The following is a 13,353-nucleotide window of genomic DNA, read 5'->3' as shown; positions in this document are numbered from 1 at the left end:
CAAGGGGTTACTTGGTCTGCTGTAGCCCCATGGTCAAGGCACATATGAGAAAACAATCAATGAACAACTAAGGTGTCACAACGAAAAACTGATGATTGATGCTTCTCATCTCTCTTTGTTCCTGTCTGTCAGTCCCTGTCTATCCCTCTCTCTGACTCTCTCTGTCTCCATAAAAAAAAAAAAAAAAAGATATAGAACATTTCTAGAGTCCCAGAATGATCATTTGTGCCCCTTCTCACACAAAAGAAATCATTATCTTGAACTCCATTGCTATAGATTTGTTTTGTCTGATCTTGAACTTTATATAACTTCTAAATATGTGAGGCTTTTCTAAATTTCTTATTATTGTTAATTTCTAATTTAATCCATTCTGATCAAGAACATAACTCTCTGCCTGACCAGGCGGTGGCGCAGTGGATAGAGCGTCGGACTGGGATGCAGAGGACCCAGGTTCGAGACCCCGAGGTCGCCGGCTTGAGCACAGGCTCATCTGGTTTGAGCAAAAATCCCACCAGCTTGAACCCAAGGTCTCTGGCTCCAGCAAGGGGTTACTCGGTCTGCTGAAGGCCCGTGGTCAAGGCACATATGAGAAAGCAATCACTGAACAACTAAGGTTTTGCAACACGCAATGAAAAACTAATGATTGATGTTTCTCATCTCTCTCCATTCCTGTCTATCCCTCTCTCTGTCTCTGAAAAAAAAAAAAAAAGAACATAACTCTGTAAGACTTCAGTCTTTTGAAATCTTTTGAGATTTGTTTTATGGCTCAACATATGGTCTATTTAATGCAGGAGTCGGGAACCCTTTTGGCTGAGAGAGCCATGAACGTCATATATTTTAAAATGTAATTCCATGAGAGCCATACAACAACCCGTGTACCTTACGCATTATCCAATAAAAATTTGGTGTTGTCCTGGAGGACAGCTGTGATTGGCTCCAGCCTCCGCAACCATGAACATGAGCGGTAGGAAATGAATAGCTTGTAATACATGAAAATGTTTTATATTTTTAACGTTATTATTTTTTTATTAAAGATTTGTCTGTGAGACTGACCAGGTGGTGGCGCAGTAGATAGGGCATCAGACTGGGATGCCGAGGACCCAGGTTCGAGACCCCGAGGTCGCCAGCTTGAGCGCGGGTTCATCTGGTTTGAGCAAACGCTCACCACCTTAGACCCAAGGTCACTGGCTCGATCAAGGGGTTACTCGGTCTGCTGAAGGCCCGCGGTCAAGGCACATATGAGAAAGCAATCAATGAACAACGAAGGTGTCACAATGTGCTACAAAAAACTAATGATTGATGCTTCTCATCTCTCCATTCCTGTCTGTCTATCCCTGTCTATCTCTCTCTCTGTCTCTGTCTCTGTAAAAAAAAAAAAAAAAAAAAGATTTGTCTGCGAGCCAGATGCAGCCATCAAAAGAGCCACATCTGGCTCTCAAGCCATAGGTTCCCAACCCCTGATTTAGTGAATGTTTCATTTGTATTTGAAAAGAATGTGTAGCCTGACCAGGCGGTGGCGCAGTGAATGGAGCGTCAGACTGGAATGTGGAAGGACCCAGATTTGAGACCTCGAGGTCGCCAGCTTGAGAGCGGCCTCATCTGGCTTGAGCAAAAAGCTCACCAGCTTGGACCTTAGGTCTCTGGCTCGAGTAAGGGGTTACTTGGTCTGCTATAGGCCCATGGTCAAGGAACATATGAGAAAGCAATCAATGAACAACTAAGGTGTTGCAATGAAAAACTGATGATTGATGCTTCTCATCTCTCTCTGTTCCTGTCTGTCTGTCCCTATCTATCCCTCTCTCTGACTCTGTCTCTGTCTTTGGAGAAAAAAGAAAAGAAAAGAATGTGTATTTTGCAGTTGTTGGGTATAGTGTTGTATAAATTTTCAATTATGTCAGTGTGGTTGAAAGTATATTCATACCTTTTATATCCCTACTGATTTTTGTCTAAGTCTTTCAATTGTGGGTGTATTTATGTGTGTTCAAATCTCCAACTATGATTTTGGATTTGTCTACTTTTTTTGTTCAGTTATTTTTTGCTTCATGTATCTCATTTCTAAACATAGAACAGGAAAGTCATATTTTCAGTTAGGAAAACACCTCTATTAGTATGAAATGTTCCTCCTTTTAGTAGTAATACTGATTTTCTTTTCTTTTATAAAGAAAGAGAGAGAGAGAGACAGACAGACAGACAGACAGGGACAGACAGGAAGCAAGATAGATGAGAAGCAGCAACTCATAGTTGTGGCACCTTAGTTGTTCACTGATTGCTTTTTCATATGTGCCTTGACCAGAGGGCTCCAGCCAACCCAGTGACCTCTTGTTCAAACCAATGAACCAGGGCTCAAGCCAGCGACCATGGGTTCATGTCTTTGATCCCATGCTCCAGCTGGCAACCCTGTGCTTAAGCTGGTGAGCCCGTGCTCAAGCTGGATGAGCTGGCACTTAGGCCAGCAACTTCCAGGTTTTGAACCTGGGTCCTCATCATCCTAGGCTGACACTCCATCAGCTGTGCCACTGCCTGGTCACCAAAGTAGGCCATCTCTTTTTTGTTTGTATTTGCTTGATATGTATTTTTCCATCTTCTTCTTTTATGTCCTTTTTTTTTTTATCTTGATAACCTTATATTTAGAGATTTTTTTTTTAATTTTATTTATTTATTTATTTTTTACAGAGACAGAGAGTGAGTCAGAGAGAGGGATAGACAGGGACAGACAGACAGGAATGGAGAGAGATGAGAAGCATCAATCATTAGTTTTCCATTGCGCATTGCAACACCTTAGTTGTTCATTGATTGCTCTCTCACGTGTGCCTTGATCGCGGGCCTTCAGCAGACCGAGCAACCCCTTGCTGGAGCCAGCGACCTTGGGTCCAAGCTGGTGAGCTTTGCTCAAACCAGATGAGCCCACACTCAAGCTGGCGACCTTGGGGTCTCGAACCTGGGTCCTTCCGCATCCCAGTCCGACGCTCTATCCACTGCGCCACCACCAGGTCAGGCGATAACCTTATATTTAAAGTGTATCACCTGTAAATAAAATAGCCCATAGTAGAGCTGGATTTGTAAAATCTAGTATGACAATCTTTTATTTAGAGTGTTTAGTCCATTTTTATTTAACTTAATTACGATATAGTGTGTTTATTTCTACCATTCTCCTATTTGGTTTGTTTATTTCATCTGTTCTTTGTTTTTTTAGTCTCTCATTTCCCTTCTTTTGGATTGAACACTTATTATTATTATTATTTTCCGTGAGAGGAGGGCAGATAGAGAGACAGACTCCTGCATATGCTTTAACTGGGATCGACCTGGCAACTCCCGTCTGAGGCTAATGCTAGGACCAACCAAGCCATCCTCAACACCCAGGGCCCACACTTGAACCAATCGAGCCACTGGCTGTGACAGGGGAAGAGATAGAGAAGGAGGAGAGGGAAGAAAAGAAGCAGTTGGTCACTTCTCATCTGTGCCCTGACCGGGAATTGAACCTGGGACATCCATACACCAGGATGATGCTGTAGCCACTGAACCAACTGGCCAGGGCCTTTTTTTTTTTTTTAAATTATTTTTAGGCCCTGCCGGTTGGCTCAGTGGTAGAGCGTCGGCCTGGCGTGCAGAAGTCCTGGGTTCGATTCCAGGCCAGGGCACACAAGAGAGGCGCCCATCTGCTTCTCCACCCCTCCCCCTCTCATTCCTCTCTGTCTCTCTCTTTCCCTCCCGCAGCGAGGCTCCATTGGAGCAAAGATGGCCCGGGTGCTGGGGATGGCTCCTTGGCCTCTGCCTCAGGTGCTAGAGTGGCTCTGGTCGCAACAGGGCGACGCCCGGGAGGGGCAGAGCATCGCCTCCTGGTGGGCAGAGCGTTGCCCCCTGGCGGGTGTGCCGGGTGGATCCCGGTCGGGCGCATGCTGGAGTCTGTCTGACTGTCTATCCCCGTTTCCAGCTTCAGAAAAAAAAAATATTTTTTTAATTCCATTTTTATCCTTTATTTTTATTATTATATATTTAATTTTTTTTTTTTCAGGGACAGAGAGAGAGTCAGAGAGAGGGATAGACAGGGATAGACAGACAGGAATGGAGAGAGATGAGAAACATCAATCATCAGTTTTTCGTTGGGAGACATTTGTTCATTGATTGCTTTCTCATATGTGCCTTGACCGCAGGCCTTCAGCAGATCAATTAACCCCTTGCTCGAGCTAGCGACCTTGGGTCTAAGCTGGTGAGCTTTTTGCTCAAACCAGATGTGCCCACGCTCAAGCTGGTGACCTCGGGGTCTCGAACCTGGGTCCTCTGCATCCCAGTCCGATACTCTATCCAGTGCACCACTACCCGGTCAGGCATTATTTAATTATTTAGGTATTTGATTATTATTTGATTATCTTTTTAGTGGTGGTTACTCATTAGGTTATAGTATAGATCCTTAACTCATCACAGTCTACCCTAAATTAGTATTTTCCCATATTCTGAATAATGCTAGAACCTTAAAAAAGTTTAACACTTTTTTCTTTCTGTGCTATTATTATCATATATTTTATTTCAATATATCAGCTATTTTCAACCAGTATGCTGTAGCACACTGGTGAGTCAAAAGAATTTTTAAAACATGCAATACTGCCTGAGCAGGTAGTGGCGCAGTGGATAGAGCTTCAGACTGGGATGCAGAGGACCCACGCTTGAGACCCCGAGGTCGCCAGCTTGAGCGTGGGCTCATCTGGTTTGAGCAAAAGCTCACCAGCTTGGACCCAAGGTCGCTGGCTCGAGCAAGGGGTTACTCGGTCTGCTGAAGGCCCGCGGTCAAGGCACATATGAGAAAGCAATCAATGAAAAATTAAGGTGTTGCAATGCGCAAGGAAAAACTAATGATTGATGCTTCTCATTTCTCCATTCCTGTCTGTCTGTCTCTGTCTATCCCTCTCTCTGACTCTGTCTCTGTAAAAAAAAAAAGCTAACATGCAATACCTGACTATTTAGTCAGGGACACTGACCACTTTTCTCTTAGATTGTCAGATTAAAAAATTGGCAACAGGTGACACAACATTCTGGTATGAATGAATCAAAATTATGCCTATATTTTTTTCAGATGGGCAAAAAATACAACTTTTTTAGTGAGTCGCAGAATTTTAATAGTTTGTGTGCCATGAAATGAAAATGGTTGAAAAATCATTGCAATATGTTTTTAAATTTTACAAGACATGATTATTGTTGTTGTTTTAAACTGTCAATATTTTCCTAACCCATGGTAGCACAGTGCATTTAGTGTTGACCTGGAATGCTGACATCACCGGTTCAAAACCCTGGGCTTGCCTAATCAAGGCATATATGAGAAGGACCTACTACTACGAGTTGATGCTTCCTACTACTTCAAACCCTGCCTTTCTCTCCTCTCTCTAAAATAAATAAATAAAATCTTTAAAAAACTGCTTGTATTTATTTATATTTACCTACTTAGTTAATGAAAAATAAAAAAGTATATTTACCTACGTAGTTGTCCATTCAGGTGTTCATTCTTTTTTTTTCTTTCTTTTGACAGAGACAGAGAGAGGGACAGACATACAGGAAGGGAGAGAGATGAGAATCATCAATTCTTTATTGTGGCATCTTAGTTATTTATTGATTGCTTTCTCATATGTGCCTAGACGGTGGGGCTCCAGCAGACTGAGTGACCCCTTGCTCAAGCCAGCGACCTTGGTCTCAAGCTGGTGAGCCTTGCTCAAACCAGATGAGCCCACACTCAGTCTGGCAACCTCAGGGCTTTGAACCTGGATCCTCTGCATCCCAGTCAGATGCTCTATCCACTGCGCCACTGCCTGGTCAGGCTAAAGTTAATTTTTTAAGATTTACTTATGATGATACATTTAGATCTAGTTCCTTTCTTTTAATTGTTTTATTATTCTATTATATAAATATACTATACTGTATAATATATCATTCCTTACTGATGGACATTCAGATTTATATCAGTTAGGATGTTGTCTACTGCAAGTAACAGAAAACATGTCTCATAGTGATGTAAATATTGAGACCATTTATTATTTCACATCACAGAAATACCATAAATGAAATGGTCTCCAGGCATATATATATATAGATATATATGATCAGGATCCTCACCTTGCCGTTTTTTTCTCCCCTCAGCTGTGTATTAGTTCTCTTTTGTTATGTAACAAATTATCCCAAAACCTAGTGGCTGAAAACATAAACATAATTTTTGTGGATTAGGAATTGAGATATGGCTTAGCCTGATGGTGCTTTTGACTTAAGATTTCTTATGAGCCTGACCAGGCGGTGGCGCAGTGGATAGAGCATCAGACTGGGATGCGAACCCAGGTTCGAGACCCTGAGGTCGCCAGCTTGAGCGTGAGCTCATTCGGTTTGAGCAAAAGCTCACCAGATTGAGCTCAAGGTCACTGGCTCGAGCAAGGGGTTACTCGGTCTGCTGAAGGCCCGGGGTCAAGGCACATATGAGAAAGCAATCAATGAACAACTAAGGTTTTGCAACGCGCAATGAAAAACTGATGATTGAGGCCCTGGCCGATTGGCTCAGTGGTAGAGTGTCGGCCTGGCATGCAGGAGTCCCAGTTTTGATTCCCGACCAGGGCACACAGGAGAAGCGCCCATCTGCTTCTCCACCCCTCCCCCTCTCCTTCCTCTCTGTCTCTCTCTTCCCTTCCCGCAGCCAAGGCTCCATTGGAGCAAAGTTGGCCCAGGCGCTGAGGATGGCTCCATAGCCTCTGCCTTAGGCGCTAGAATGGCCCTGGTTGCAACAGAGCAATGCCCCAGATGGGCAGAGCATCGCCTTCTGGTGGGCATGCCGGGTGGATCCTGGTCGGTGCATGTGGGAGTCTGTCTGACTGCCTCCCCATTTCCAACTTCAGAAAAAAAATTACAAAAAAAAAAAAAAAGAAAGAAAAACTGATGATTGATGCTTCTCATCTCTCTGTTCCTGTCTGTCTGCTCCTGTCTATCCTTCTCTCTGACTCTCTTTATCTGTCTCTGTAAAAAAAAAAAAAGAAGCCTCTTATGAGGTTGTGATTAAGCTGTCACCCTGGGTAGGTGGCATGTGTGTGGGGGGATTACCTTATGACATAGCATTTGGATTCCTCCAAAGGTTGAGAGTTCCCAGGAAGGAAGCCAAAATCTTTTTTATTTTTTTTTTATTTTTTAAGAGAGAGAGGAAGGGGGAAAGAGAGAGACAGACACATTGATCTGTTTTTTTTTGGGTTTTTTTAGTGAGAGAGAGGGACAGACAAGCTGGAAGGGAGAGAGATGAGAAGAATCGATTTTTTTTTTAACAGAGACAGAGAGAGGGATAGATAGGGACAGACAGGAATGGAGAGATATGAGAAGCATTAATCATCAGTTTTTCGTAGCGACACCTTAGTTCATTGATTGCTTTCTCATATGTGCCTTTATTGTGGGGCTACAGCAGATCGAGTAACCCCTTGCTCGAGCCAGAGACCTTGGGTCCAAGCTGGTGAGGTTTTTTTAAATTTTTTTTTTATATTCATTTTAGAGAGGAGAGGGAGAGACAGAGAGAGAGAGAGAGAGAGAGAGAGGAGAGACAGAGAGAGAGAAGGGGGGGAGGAGCTAGAAGCATCAACTCCCATATGTGCCTTGACCAGGCAAGCCCAGGGTTTCAAACCGGTGACCTCAGCATTTCCAGGTCGACGCTTTATCCACTGCACCACCACAGGTCAGGCCTAGGCTGGTGAGCTTTTGCTCAAACCAGATGAACCCGCACTCAAACTGGCTACCTCGGGGTCTTGAACCTGGGTCCTTCCGTATCCCAGTCCGACGCTCTACTCACTGCGCCACCGCCTGGTCAGGCTGATCTGTTCTTATATACGTGTTCCTGTATATGACCTGAGCAGGGATTGAACCTGCAACCTTTGCATATTGGGATGACATTCTAACCAACAAGCTATCTGGCCAGGTGTGGAGGAACAGTATATAAAAAATGTATATGAATTTGAACTCAATTGAATATGAACAATAAGGGCCACAAAAAATGCCTGCAGGAATGACTGAGTTATTTACTCAGGGTGGGATGAGATATCCTGTTGTAGTTTCCCTGGAAACCAGGAAGGATGTTTTTAATCTCTTGATTGCTGACCTAGTTAATTATTCCAGAATGTGGTGATCTTTCTTTGTTCCTAGAGCAGGGGTCGGGAAGCTATGGCTAGTGAGCCAGATGTGGCTCTTTTGATGGCTGCATCTGGCTTGCAGACAAATCTTTAATTAAAAAAATAATAACATTAAAAATATAAAACATTCTCGCCTGACCAGGCAGTGGTGCAGTGGATAGGGCATCAGACTGGGATGCTGAGGACCCAGGTTCGAGACCCCAAGGTCGCCAGCTTGAGCACGTGCTCATCTGGTTTGAGTAAACCTCACCAGCTTGGACCCAAGGTGGCCAGCTTAAGGGGTTACTTAGTCTGCTGAAGGCCCACGGTCAAGGCACATATGAGAAAGCAATCAATGAACAACTAAAGTGTCGCAACGAAAAACTAATTGATTCTTCTCATCTCTCTCCGTTCCTGGCTGTCTGTTCCTATCTGTCCCTCCCTCTCTGTCTGACTCTCTCTCTGTCTCTGTAAAAAAAAAAAAATAAAAAAAAAAAAAAAAGATAAAACATTCTCATGTATTACAATCCATTCATTTCCTACTGCTCATGTTCATGGTTGCAGGTGGCTGGAGCCAATCACAGCTGTCTTCCGGGACAACACCAAATTTTTAAAAAAATATATTTTTTAAGACTTTTTATTTATTAATTTTAGACGAGAGAGAGAGAGAGAAGTGGGGAGGAGCTGGAAGCATTAACTCCCATATGTGCCTTGACCAGTCAAGCCCAGGGTTTTGAACCGGCGACCTCAGCATTTTAGTTCGACACTTTATCCACTGCGCCACCACAGGTCAGGCTACACCAAATTTCTATTGGATAATGCGTAATGTACACGGGTCATTGTATGGCTCTCATGGAATTACATTTTAAAATATGTGGCGTTCATGGCTCTCTCAGCCAAAAAGCTTCCCGACCCCTGTCCTAGAGGCTATGCATTAAGGGCCCTTGTGCAATAAACTCCAGCCAAAGTTTTCCCATATAAAAGGTTGGGTCTCAGACTGCCCCAGAAGCTCTAGAGAACTCTTCCTTGTAGATGTGCATGATGGGTGGCTGACTTTGGAGCTCCGGCTGACTCTTCCCAGTCTGGTGATTGAAGTGCAGTGATACCAAAACCCTGTCCATAGAACAAGGTTTGCAAGATTTGCAGATAAATAAAAGAGTTCTGTAAAGTCCATAAATGTTCACTAATGTCTCTAGATTTGGAAAGCCCTCAGGATGCTGCCTTAACGACATCTATGAAAGGCTAAGATAACCAAACACATTCTTTTGCTTTTTGTAAAATGCTTAGCTGAGCACTCTCTCCCTAGATTGTTCCAATGATAACTGAAAGCTTGTTTCACTTCTGTAAAACTGCTTTGGCTAGGCGCTCACCCCCTCCCCTGCTTCTTTACACCTTTAAAAGCAAATCCCTGAGTTAGAGGCCGTGAGTTCTTTAGGATGCGATCCAGTAGTGGTTGCTAGCCTTAGAATAAAGACTCCTTAATCTGACTACTTGATTGTGTGGCAAAACGTATGTTTCCTCGCTGTCCAGATATAACATTTGGGGGCTCGTCGGGGATCATGTCCTCTGGGCACATTTGGCTTTGCCACACATGGGCAACTGGCCTCCTCGGCCTGACTGCCGGGAATGAAAACCTAGCAGGGGAGGCGCCACCTGAGACATTCCAGGGCTCACTGGTCTTTTCTGTCTGGCCGATAGTCAGCTGTGGACAATTGGCATGTCCATCCACCCATTTGGAGTCATCAGAAAAGCCTCCGGAGGTGAGTAGAGCAAATTTGCAGTTTATTCAATTTGTAACTTTCTTGTGGCTAGTCGTCTTGCATCTGTTGTGATTGAGGATTGGACATGATCCTACTCACACAACAGACTCTCCAGGGCCAAGATGTTGGCAGAGAGTTAGTGTGTTTTCAGGGAAGACATTGCAATTAAGTCTCACCTCAGGATTTCTGGGAAACGTTTGGATTTGCTCTCTCGCATGTTTACTTTCTGCTTGTTTTGTCACGTTCGTTTATTTTTACAAGCTACCTTAGAGGACATTTCCTGGTTTGGTCCCTCTTCTGGAATCTCCTTCCTGCATTCTTCAATGGATAGGGGACCTTTATTTTCAAGGGTCCCTCTCTGATTTTACTCCTGACAAGATCTCATTCTTCGCCTTTGCTTTGTTACTCTGTCTCTACACTGAAAACCCCTGAGTGATTGGTGTATGAATGAGGAGCTGTGGTACCTGCACCTGAGTTTCCAGTTTGTGGTTCCATGGTGAATAACCACAAAGTCTGAGTGGGCCCCAACCTACCATTCCGTGGTGATCCTTATATGGCTTAGAGTGGTATCAGACACTCTCTGATCCGAGTAGGGGCTTTACACCGACCCACCAATGCTAAGAGGCACCTAAGTTCCTGTGAGGGATGTGGCCAGGTGGGCACCTGAGTGGCTCTTCATGGGGCACCCCCTTCCTTTGTTTGTCAAACCTTGTCTGAAAACTCTCTGTCCTTTGATCCTCCAGGGTATGATCCAATGGGGGATATTTTAGAAACTGGCACAAACCTCGGTTCTTAATTTCTTTTGTGATCTTGGGAAGCTCATTTGTACTCATACTATTTGTAACAATGGAAAAAGGGCAAAGTAAGAGCCAAACTCCCCTTGATTGTATGCTTAAAAATTTCAAAATTGGCCTGACCAGGCAGTGGCACAGTGGATAGAGCGTTGGACTGGAATGCGGAGGACCCAGGTTTGAGACCCCGAGGTCGCCGGCTTGAGCGTGGGCTCTTCTGGTTTGAGCAAAGCTTATCAGCTTGGACCCAAGGTCGCTGCCTTGAGCAAGGGGTTACTTGGTCTACTGAAGGCCCACGGTCAAGGCACGTATGAGAGAGCAATCAATGAATAACTAAGGTGTCAGAATAAAAAACTGATGATTGATGCCTCTCATCTCTCTCTGTTCCTGTCTGTCTGTTTCTATCTATCCTTCTCTCTGACTTTCTGTCTCTGTAAAAAAATAAAATAAAATAAATTCAAAATTGCATTTTCTGATGATTATGTTGTAAAACTAAATAAGGGAAAACTTCAAACCCTTTGTGAATAGAGTGGCCCTCCTTTGGGGGTAGGATGGCCCTTGCAGGGATCATTAGACCTTAGAGATGCCAGAGCCATATGGAATGTAGTAACTCAACCCCAGGATCACCCAGACCAGTTCCCCTATATAGATCAGTGGAAGGCACTAGTGGAAAATCTCCCTCCTTGGCTGAAAGGTTGTGCAATCAAGGACGGTCATCATGTTTTACTAGCAACAGCCCCAAAATCAAAAAAGAAGGTCCCTGTCTCACAGACTGTTGAGGAGAAGTCTGAATGACCTCCTCCATGCCCTTCTTCTCTGTCAGCTCCACCTACCCCAGGGAGCCCAGAGCCACTGTCAAGGCGGACTAGAAGACAAGAAAAGAGAAAGCAAGCAGAATCCCTCTTACCATTGAGAGAAGCCCCACCAGCAGAGGAAAGGGAAAGGGAAGAGCCTTTTCTTCTTTATGTCCCTTTCTCCTCTAGTGAGAGAGGCTAAAAATCCCCCATACAGTATTAAGAAACTGCTAGAAGCTGGTATTCTTGTTCCTTGTCAATCCCAATGGAATACCCCTCTACTACCTGGTAAAAAGCCAGGCACTGCCTGACCAGGCGGTGGCGCAGTGGATAGAGCATCAGACTGGGATGCAAAGGACCCAGGTTCGAGACCCTGAGGTTGCCAGCTTGAGCGCAGGCTCATCTGGTTTGAGCAAAAGCCCACCAGCTTGAACCCAAGATCGCTGGCTCCAGTAAGGGGTTACTCGGTCTGCTGAAGGCCCACGGTCAAGGCACATATGAGAAAGCAATCAATGAACAACTAAGGTGTTGCAACAAAAAACTGATGCTTCTCATCTCTCTCCGTTCCTGTCTGTCTGTCCCTATCTATCCCTCTCTCTGACTCAATCCCTGTCCCTGTAAAATAAATAAATAAATAAATAAATAAATAAAATAAAATAAAAGATATGTGCAGTGTGCATAGGGATTTGTTCATAGTTTTTTTTATATTCCGGCCCTCCAACGGTCTGAGGTGTCGGGAGCCGATCAACAACTGCTGGCTGACAAGGTCACAGCAGGAGAAGACCCACAACTGCTGGCTGACAAGGTCACAGCAGAAAGAAGACCCACAACTGCTGGCTGACAAGGTCACAGCAGAAGAAGATCAAAAACTGCTGATTGACAAAGTCACAGCAGAGAAGACCAATGGCTGCGGGTTGACGAAGTCACCCAAAGGAGAGACACAACGATACTCCCCCCTTTGACTTTTTGAATTAATCTGGCCTTATATCCCCCCTTTTCTGGGTGTGTGCTATTATTTATGGCACAGGGATAATAGTACCGTACTTTCCCTGTAGATTCGTAGTGATTTCTTTGAAAATGAGACAGAGGGTGTGAGTTCCACAGAAAAGCCTGTAAGCCCCTTGAACTGGGCTCATAAACATAAGAGGCTGGCTATGATATCCCTCGTAAAGGGTTAAGTTTGTAGGAGAATTCCTTCTTAATCATGTTAGAAAGAATAGATTGTAACTTGTGAATAGGTAGGAGGCAGTGGCTGTGCACAGAGCGCCTTTCGGCCTTCACTTAATTCAACATTTTTCCTCCCTAGCCTTTTCATGTGATAGAGTAAAGAAACATTCCTTTCTTCTTGCTTATTTGATCTGCAGATAGTGGTACACTCTGAGAAGAATAGAGTTAGAACTTAACTAGTGTTTAAATATAATAAATAAGTAATATTTGACTAGACAATAGTATTTTAGGTAAGGTATAGTAGAATGGTCTATTGTGTGGCCTAGGATGAGAGTGCAGTCAGCAAGAAAAGAATTTTTTACTAAGAGAATTGTCTTTTGACTAAAGGCAATTGCTAGGCTTTCTCAATGAGATGGTCTCATGAGATTTATATGCTTTCCAAGATTCTTTGATAATGAGAAAAATGTAGGGGAATCCATAGAAGTAATAACAGTTAATGTCTTATGTTGCTACTAGGCTATCTTGCAAGTACACTCTGTATATCTTTGGGTGAAAGCTACTCTTAATGTTATGTCAATTTCTTTATAGGCAAGCCTTTTAGAATCTTGTGAGAAAAAGTAGGACACTGCATAAACTCAAAGCCATTTACCTGAGCGAGCAGTGGTCCATTGTTAATCCTTAATGATTTCCTCTGCTAATCTCTCTCTGCCCCTTGACTCACAACAGCAGT

This window comes from Saccopteryx leptura, chromosome 6 (genome assembly GCF_036850995.1).
Source record: "Saccopteryx leptura isolate mSacLep1 chromosome 6, mSacLep1_pri_phased_curated, whole genome shotgun sequence".
NCBI lineage: Eukaryota > Metazoa > Chordata > Mammalia > Chiroptera > Emballonuridae > Saccopteryx > Saccopteryx leptura.
Note: the sequence above shows the minus strand (reverse complement) of the source record.